Source organism: Lutjanus erythropterus, chromosome 4 (genome assembly GCF_056507025.1).
Source record: "Lutjanus erythropterus isolate fLutEry1 chromosome 4, fLutEry1.hap2, whole genome shotgun sequence".
NCBI lineage: Eukaryota > Metazoa > Chordata > Actinopteri > Lutjaniformes > Lutjanidae > Lutjanus > Lutjanus erythropterus.
In genome coordinates this window covers 12,878,565-12,887,463 of record NC_139320.1, presented here as the reverse complement: position 1 = coordinate 12,887,463, position 8,899 = coordinate 12,878,565, and positions in this window count along the sequence as shown.

Sequence of the window (8,899 nt, the reverse complement as noted above, 5' to 3'; positions counted from 1 at the left end):
TTACAAAAATGCTATGGACAAAGTGAAGTTATAGCACAAATTATTAGTATTATTAGTGCCAACTATTTCATATTAACCATGAAAGTTGGTGAAACATCCCTATATAATAATATTATTATGAAGTGACTTTCTCTTTATTTTCATTGTTTGGTTTTCTCAACTGTTGAAATTTATTTGCTGTAAAAAAAAAAACAGGAATTTAGTGGAATCAATCTTTTCTCATTAATTTCTAACTATGATGAAAACTTGCTGTGTGTCTAATACACTAGACTTTGCTTTTTTCACAATGAAAACAATGCAAACCATGATGGAGGTTATTAATTCTCTACAACCTTATGAAAATTTAATGAATTCACTGGGAGCCGTTTTACATATTATCTTTGTGTTAATGCTGGAACATATTCTTTGTGTGAAATGAAGAACTGACTTTTCAAACTGAGAAAATATAAAATGATTTTCTTTGGTAATGTTCATCAGTATAACTGAAGAGTTGTTGATTCAACAAGTTGATTCAACAAGTTTTCTTAAGCACAACTCAATTAATATCAACTTCACAACAAAAGTTTTTTTGTTGGGAATAATTTCAAATCTACCTCAACTTGTCTTTTCAAATCCAGTCAACTTAAAATTTGAAGGCAGTCTGGACTCTAACTTTTTAAAGTTAGTAGTTAAAAATAATTTGCTTTTTACAGTCATGATACATGTGTTCAACTGAGTTTATTTCATAATTAAAGTCTTGTCCCAGTACCAAATGCTCCCTCATTTATTATTTATTCATTCTCCTGTACTGGTTGTTTGTCATGTGGCCTCCACATAGTTTTATTGTATTTGTGCTCTGATGTTCACACTCTGCAACAGTGATAAAACTTAAAGGATCTGCTCAGTATGCTGGGCGTCACACTTCAGTTAGTGCAGTACAGTCAACACCAGTGAGGAGGAAGAACTACGTCAGCAGTCCTGTGGAGGGAAAGTGTGAATCTCCACATCATGTACAGTAAGGAATGTGTGAGCGTCTGCTGCTGTGGCTGGCTGCACCGTCTATTTTTTCAAGTGTGTTTGGAGCTGAGACCTAAGTGACTTAACAGAAACAAATGAAAATAGTTGGAATACCTTTCAATTTGTACTGGCCCTCTTCAAACCTCTGTCCTCCTTCAGACCTCAAACTATTTCTTTTGGCTTGCTAAAAAGATGTACCTGGACAAGTCCACTTAAAATCTCATTTATCATGACTTTGTTACATTTCTAGGCCCTCGCACGTGGATACAGGTGCCAAAAGTCATTTAACCTCGAATCTTTTAAAGCACACTGTGGCCAGTGGGGAGCTTCACAGCATCAACAACAAATGAAATTTATTAGGGCCTATTTAGATCTGGGAAATGTTCCCATCAAACAAAACAGAGCAGTTGAGCAACAGTGCAGCTCCTCATAGTGGTCCTTCGGGGCCCAGGACAGTTTACATTACTGTAGTGGTGCTCATGAGTAATTTATTTCTGAGAGTTCAGCAAAGGTCAGGCTTATTATATAGCTGAAATGTTTGGAATAAAGTAATGATTGACTGTAGATATTTGATATGATAATAATATGTAATGATTATGGTAACGTTGCCAAGCTTACTGTACATGATGCTCAGTGTAACCCCACACTGTAAAAATAAAGTATTTGTTTTAACTTTACAAAGTAAGTTTCCAAGCTGACTTAAAATATTAAGTTGACTGAATTTGAAAAGATAAGTTAAGGTAATTTTGTGATGACTCAAGGCAAGGGAACTTTTCAAGTCCAATAAACCTTATATTAATTATATTTTGCTTCAGAAAACATGTTCAAAAAGCTTGATATATTAACAGCAAATACCCTGATCACATTTCTGTAGAGACTTAATTTAATGAGTTGATTGAAGTCTGTACAGTATATTCATTCACCTCATCATCTCAAAATAAAAGACTTAAAGTTAAAAGTGTCTATGTTCAGTTCACACATGGTCTTTTGATTTTAAGTTTAATTAAATTGAATACACAAAACTTGGATAATTATGTTAATTAATAGGAAAGAATTGACTCCATGAAATTACTGTCTAATTTTTTAAAGTGCATCTATGGTTTGTTACATATTTTATAGAAAACGTGCTTCAAATAGTGCCTTTACAGTGAAAAAAAAATGTTCCTCATGTTGCTGTCTGTTCACAAAGGTCTCCAGACCCCACTTTGAGAACCACAGGACAGCAACACTTGAGGACTTGATTTTCTTTCGTTTAACCTTCCCTATGGCAGTTAGACTACAAAACACCCCCGTGAGACCCTAAACCCCGTGTCTTTATACTACAACGCTGCGTAAAATAGTGCCAAATCTAATCGGTTTTGTGCCAAAAGTGCAGGCCAAGGTGCGAGCGCAAGGTGTTATTTTTATGCATGTGTCGTATTATGTAGCCTGTGGGAGCCACTTCCATCCGGGGTGTGGAGATTCACGCGCCCCCCCTGCACCTCCCCCTCCTGCCCTGTCCCCCCGGCAGCAATGGGAGTCAATGATGGCCTGTTTACACTTCATCATAGGGTGATAAGCGACACTTTTCTTCTGCGCTGCACAGGGTGATTCATTAAGCAGACTGGATGGTAAATTGTCTATTGGAGTTAACAAAACCCAGTATACACTTACAGCCACTCTGGCATAATGACGACAGCGTTTTTGTGTATTGGAAGCCTCCAACCGCGTGTTGAGAAACTGACTCTAGGGGAGGGTTCCAGTCCAAACTCTATTTCATTAGAAGACAGTATATGAAAATGAATTATGATATGAGATCCGTCCTGCACATGAGGCCATTATTCAATCGGCAGCCACTCACGCAACAGTCCGTTCACTCATAAAGAATCTCTGCTCCAAACATGATGTTATTTTGTTGAAATCTGACTGGGATATCAGGCAAAACAATGATAGTATGCAATTCTTCAAGCTGTATGTTCATGCCGAATTCAAGCGTAGTCCTTAAGGATTTTAAGCTGTTGTGTCATGATCATTTACATTTGCTCATAAGAAAACAGCATTTAAATCAATTTAAATGAAATTCGCACTTAAGGGTTTCAAAAAAGCAAAATGATGGCAGTGCTAATACACAATCTTAAATGTCTACATTGATACTGAGTTCAAGAGTATTCCTTGCTGATTTGGGAAAAGCGTTTAAGCAGCCGTGGCGTAAAAATGTGCGTTTGCTCATAAGCAAACAACATATAATCACCAGATATTTGATTTTTTTTAAAATAATCACTTGCATAATATTTTGATTCAACCGGCAAACATGAAGCTGTTTTTTATTTTGGTGAAATCTGACTGGAATGCTAATATGCAATTTTTAGTGGTGTATGTGCCATGCCGAATTCAACAGTATTCGTTACGGGTTTGGGAGAAATGGTTTAAGAAACAGCATCATAATAATTTACTTTTGTTCATGACCAAACAAAATGTTATTGCCAAATTTCCTAACAGAGTTTGGACTTTTGGGTTCCACAGAAACAAGGGCCCCCTTACTGGACATGTTTTATATTGATATAGCCATAGTAGGCTATTGAATACCACAACCTCACTGAGCACACGGAGTTAGTTTGCAGTTACTGTAGTGCCACTTTTGGATGCTCAGGAGTGTTTTGGTCCCAGATCCTTTTACTCCACTGAACTGAAGGACTTTCATTTGTAGTGCCCTATCATGCAACAAACGTTTACCAACTGCAGATGCCTTTGTTTTGTAAAAATGACAAAAAATGTTTAATCATTCAAAATTGATCCAAACCAAATCTCTCTGTTTCTGTTTTATGCCAGGAGACGTATCGGGGGCGAAGAGAGGGTTTAGAGAAAAAGAGTGAGAATGAACTCTGAGTAAGCCACGAAAAAATTACATACCAAAACAATCGATTAACCATGATTTGCACTTTATAGATCTGTACAAAAGTCTCCAATACAGAGCAGGACTCAATTAGAAGCAGACGCGGTGTTCTTTTTTATAATAAAGCTCCAGAGTCCAGGAACCTCTCTGAGGAGAGCTGCAATAACCCGATATGAAACACTGCTGGCATGCGTGCAAGAAACATGCAGGAACATATTTTTACAGACCAAAATGTGACATCATTAAAAGGACATTATCGAAATTTGCTCTCGTGCATGCCAAGGGTGTGTGTGTGTGTGTGTGTGTGTGTGTGTGTGCATGAGAGAGAGAGGAAGGGGGGAAACGGTATCGGCTGTAAATCATCCATAATGGTGCAGCTGGATGGATACACACACGGACACTTCGCTCTCCATCAACCTCTGTGTATTTGACTTGTTTGTCAGACTCTCCGGCTTGCAGGTCATAAACGCGGGTTGTTTAACAGTATCAACCCCCCCTCCACCCCCACCCTCCTAATCTGTCTGTCTGACTACACACAGCACACACACACTCACATGGGGACCGCATCCTGTTTGCTGGTCGGACTGGGAGGTGTGAATATTCAGCCAGTGAGCTATGATAGCCTGGCAGATGTGCCTGTCTCACACACACACACACACACACACACACACACACACACACACACACACACACACACACACACACACACACACACACACCACCTGTTTCTCATCACATGGAGGCATGCTGTACCAATGAGCATGAAATTGAGTCTTAAAAATATAGCTGTGTGATTTGTTAAAAAATTAAAAAGGAATAAAAAACGCTAACTGCTTCATTATATACAGTTTTCTGCGCTGGACAGTAAATCCCTTAAAATAAATCCTGCTGCCGTACAGAACCTTTCTGAAGGGATTTATGGCACCAAAAAGGCTCCCATGTGGCTCATAGAGCAAATTCTGTTTAGAGTGTATCTCAAGTCCAACCGATACTGGGTTTTTGGGGCTGACACTGATATAAGATAAAAAATATTATATAGATAGACTATATTGGCTGATATTCTGCATTAAAATATATAAATGCAAGATGACATTAGGAAACTGAAACAGTAAACTTTCACTGATTTTTTTTTTTTTTTTATCTTAATAAATGTAGATAAAAACAAATCAAACAAAATTTGAATTAAAAATTATTATCTTTATTATTTACTGTAGAGTCACACAGGTATATCAGTTGGCCAGTACTGTCGGGCCAATATTTGCCTACCACAGCTATATTGGTCTGTATCGGTATCATTATAAAGACAAAATATACACAAAATGCTGCCTTTAAAACTAAGTAATGAAATAAAATAAAATAAAATAAAATAAAAACAATCTGCACTATGTTCTGTTGAAAAAAAAAACCCCAAACAAACAGCATTGATACCAATATAGACCAATACAGCTATGGCCAGTACCAGGTCAGTATCAGCCAACCCATATATATATTTGTCTGGCTGTGTCTGTGAACTTCCTGTTCTCTCTTATTAATTTGCCGTAAATGCATCTTAAAGACCCAATTATTTCTGACTAATGTTTAGATATGCCATGATACACACTGTGCTCGTACTAGTGCATTTCCTAGCTGCATTCCAAACTTATGTGCTTACTTCTGTTTTTTCTATCATTTGCAGACATCTGAAGGAGGTAACTCATTAAGTGATGCTGGAAAATGATCTTTGACGCCAAAAATAAGCAGTTCCAGAGAGCCGACCTGAAGTGCATCCACCACAGGAGCTGTAATCTTCATCTAACAGTATCATTGCATATCAGTTAAACGCAGGATATAGCTGTAAAAGCTGACAGAGTAACAAAACAAGAGGCGCATGATGCTTTTACAGCCTCTGTTATGCTGATGCTGATAATGATGGTAATAAGAGGCGGCCCGCTCAGTTGTAAAGCTAATTTTGCGCCGCTGCCTGCAGGCAACGGAAAAGGGCGAATGGGTCTTTCCTCCTCACTTAATATGCAAATGGAGGAAGTCTTGCAGAGTTGATGTTTATTCATACAAACGGAATCCATTTGCAGACACAGTCGAAACTTCAGAGGGAAAAGCGGACCTATTTCTATTTCTTACAATCACTATTTCCGCGTCGGGACCCTTGATGGAGAGTGAGTGACAATAATTACTGGAGTCAATTAGCGGGTAGAAGCCAACTCCAAATGTGCCAGCTATCGTTGTTGTGGGGTTGTGGGAGTGCGTGGTTTATTTTAACACCCCGGGGAGAAGACATACGATGTGCTTATAAGGTGAAGAAAAAGATAATAAATGTTTGCAAACACTGCTTTACAACTAAATTACTTATGAAAAAGTAGGGGAGAGCGGGGCCTCTCGTAACACTTTTTGTTGTTACTTCAGTTTCTCAGTGTCACAGTCACTTATTTTCCATATCAAAAATAATATTTTTGCACACAAATGTATAATCTTTAGATTTTTATTTCTCACTTTCATAAAGAGTTATAAATTGTTAAAGATGAGGTGATATTGTGCACTGATTTAAGATAATGCAAAAGAAAGAATCAATTTATTTGTATTTTTATATCAGTATTATGTAAAATCCAATCATGTTTTCTTCTTGTAAAACAAAATATGACGTGTTATTACCTAAGCTAGAACTAACCAATTTCAACCAATAATATCATGACATCCACCTGTCAATCAATCTTCACTATTCTTGTGGTGCTAAGTTAAGTCAGATTCATGAATTAGTTAGTTAGCAACAGTATGATGCGTCAGTGTGTCGTCCAAGATAGCCCAAAATACTGTGTATACAGGCCCCCTGACTAGAATTTATTCAGTTTTCGGGAAAGTGGTGTCTGTAACAGCAGATATATGCTCATGGAATTTTACTGTGGACCACCTCAACAACTAACGTTAGCTACATGGAGCACGATGGGCTGGGGCCCGAGCCTCACTGATTAATATTAGTGTACAAAAGTACAACTTTATAACTTGACAAAATCACAACTGATTTGGATGAAACTGGATCATATTTTAAAGAGAAAAATGTTTTCAGTTTTTCCCTTTTGATGTCCTCTGGCTGCTCAGCTTCAACTTTGGGTCAGAGAGCTAACTTAGCTGCCTTTAGTGGGCAAATGAACCAAGCTCAGCAACCTCCGGACCTGTACTGGACACAGCCTTTGAGGCCAACATGGAATACAGCAAGGTCATTAATAGGGTTTTCTAATGGAAAGATGGCTTTACTTGTTGCTAAAGCAAACCTCTTCGTGCCATTAGCTTAGTTAGCTCTGCAGCTAAGTTAGTTGAATCAGTTCAGGAAGTGCCAGGAGCCAAACCTGACAGACAAACCACCTTTGGGCTGTATCCCCTGTCGTCATCGAGTTCCATCTGTCTCCGAGGCTGTGTTCAGTACCAGTCTTCACCAGTGTTCACTTGGCACTCCAAGTCCGGGAAGAGTCAGCTAGGTTAATGGATCACGGTCTGCGGGAATCAACAAATGAAAACATCATTTTCATCCAGAAAAGCCTTTCGCATTGTTCTTTGCTCTTCTTTCAATGGAGAAATACTCTTCAGTTCTGATAGAACTGATGCTCTCACAGTATCTACTCTTCAGGATCCATCATTGTTTGTTTGAGATGAGTTGCTTCCATTGCTGTGAAATTTAGGAAAGAAGTTTTTGGAGGCATACAATACTCAAGTACAAATGCCTCAGTATTGTATATATATGACGTACATGAGTAAATGTACTTAGTTACTGTAAAAAAAAAACATGCAGGAATTTGTTGGAATCAATTAATATTTTCTCATTAACTTAATGTACATACACAGGTTTTATTTGTTCAAGTTAATGAAACTTAAATTTTCTTTTTATTTTCAGATCACTTCAGAACTCATTAACAAGAGTTCCTTCAACTTGTCTTTTTACTTAATATGATGAGTTGAATGAATGTACTGTATTTATAAGCAAATTAGCATCCCATCCCACATCCCAGCATGCACCTTTTTTGACATTTAAAACTCTCCTCTCAAATTTGTTAATATTTGTCAGTGTGACTGAAGAGTTGTTGGTTCAACTTAATATTCTAAGCTTTTCAAACATGTTGAACATGTCTCAAGTACAACTAAATTAATATCAGGTGTATTTGACAAGAAAAGTTTATATGTTTTGAATCATTACAAAATTACCTCAAAATGTCTTTCCAAATTCAGTCAACTTCAAATCTTGAGGCAGCTGGAACAAAGGTTTATTTTTACAGTGTACTTTTACTGTGTATATGAATCTGCAAAGTAACAAAACATATAAGAAACAAATGGCAATAGGAGTAAAATTAAAAAAATACAGTAAAATTGAATAAAACATTAAGCAGGACAGAAAACAAAGTGCAGTGCAAAATATTAATAAATATCATGAATAAGCAGGAAATAGATTTACTAAAAATTGTACTAAAGCACAGTACTTAAGTAAATGTACTTAGTTACATTTCACCACTGCACCTTGTTATACAGTTTACGTACAGAAAGCCAGACTACACACAGTAGATGCTGCCAAATACGCACACATGGCACAGCGCGTTTCAAGTCTTATCCATCCTTCCTGGCAAACTCCCCCTCTCTGTCTCTGCTCCCAGCCCTTTGAAATCTGCATCACGCCTCTCTCATTTCTGTTTACAAGAGTCAAATTGCTTCCACACACTTGATTCGTAATAGATCTGCACAGAGAGAGCTGCGCCAAAAGTGGTCACGGCACACGCATTTTTTACTCGCGCGGTAAATACCTCGACCGTTAAACATCAACACACAGTCATCCTGATGAGTGGGTCTGAGAGGCGACAGTCTAACAAGCTTCACTTTGACTCATCGCTTATTACTGAGTCTGACCCGCTGCTTCACTGATTTCATGCACGCATGAAATGAATGATGCTGAATGGAAAATTGGCACAAGTTCACTGTTAGTCGTCCTCAAAAGGGGTCCTGCAGTGCAACTACTAACTGATTCTTGCTTGAAGTGCTAAGATTTTCTTAGTTCTT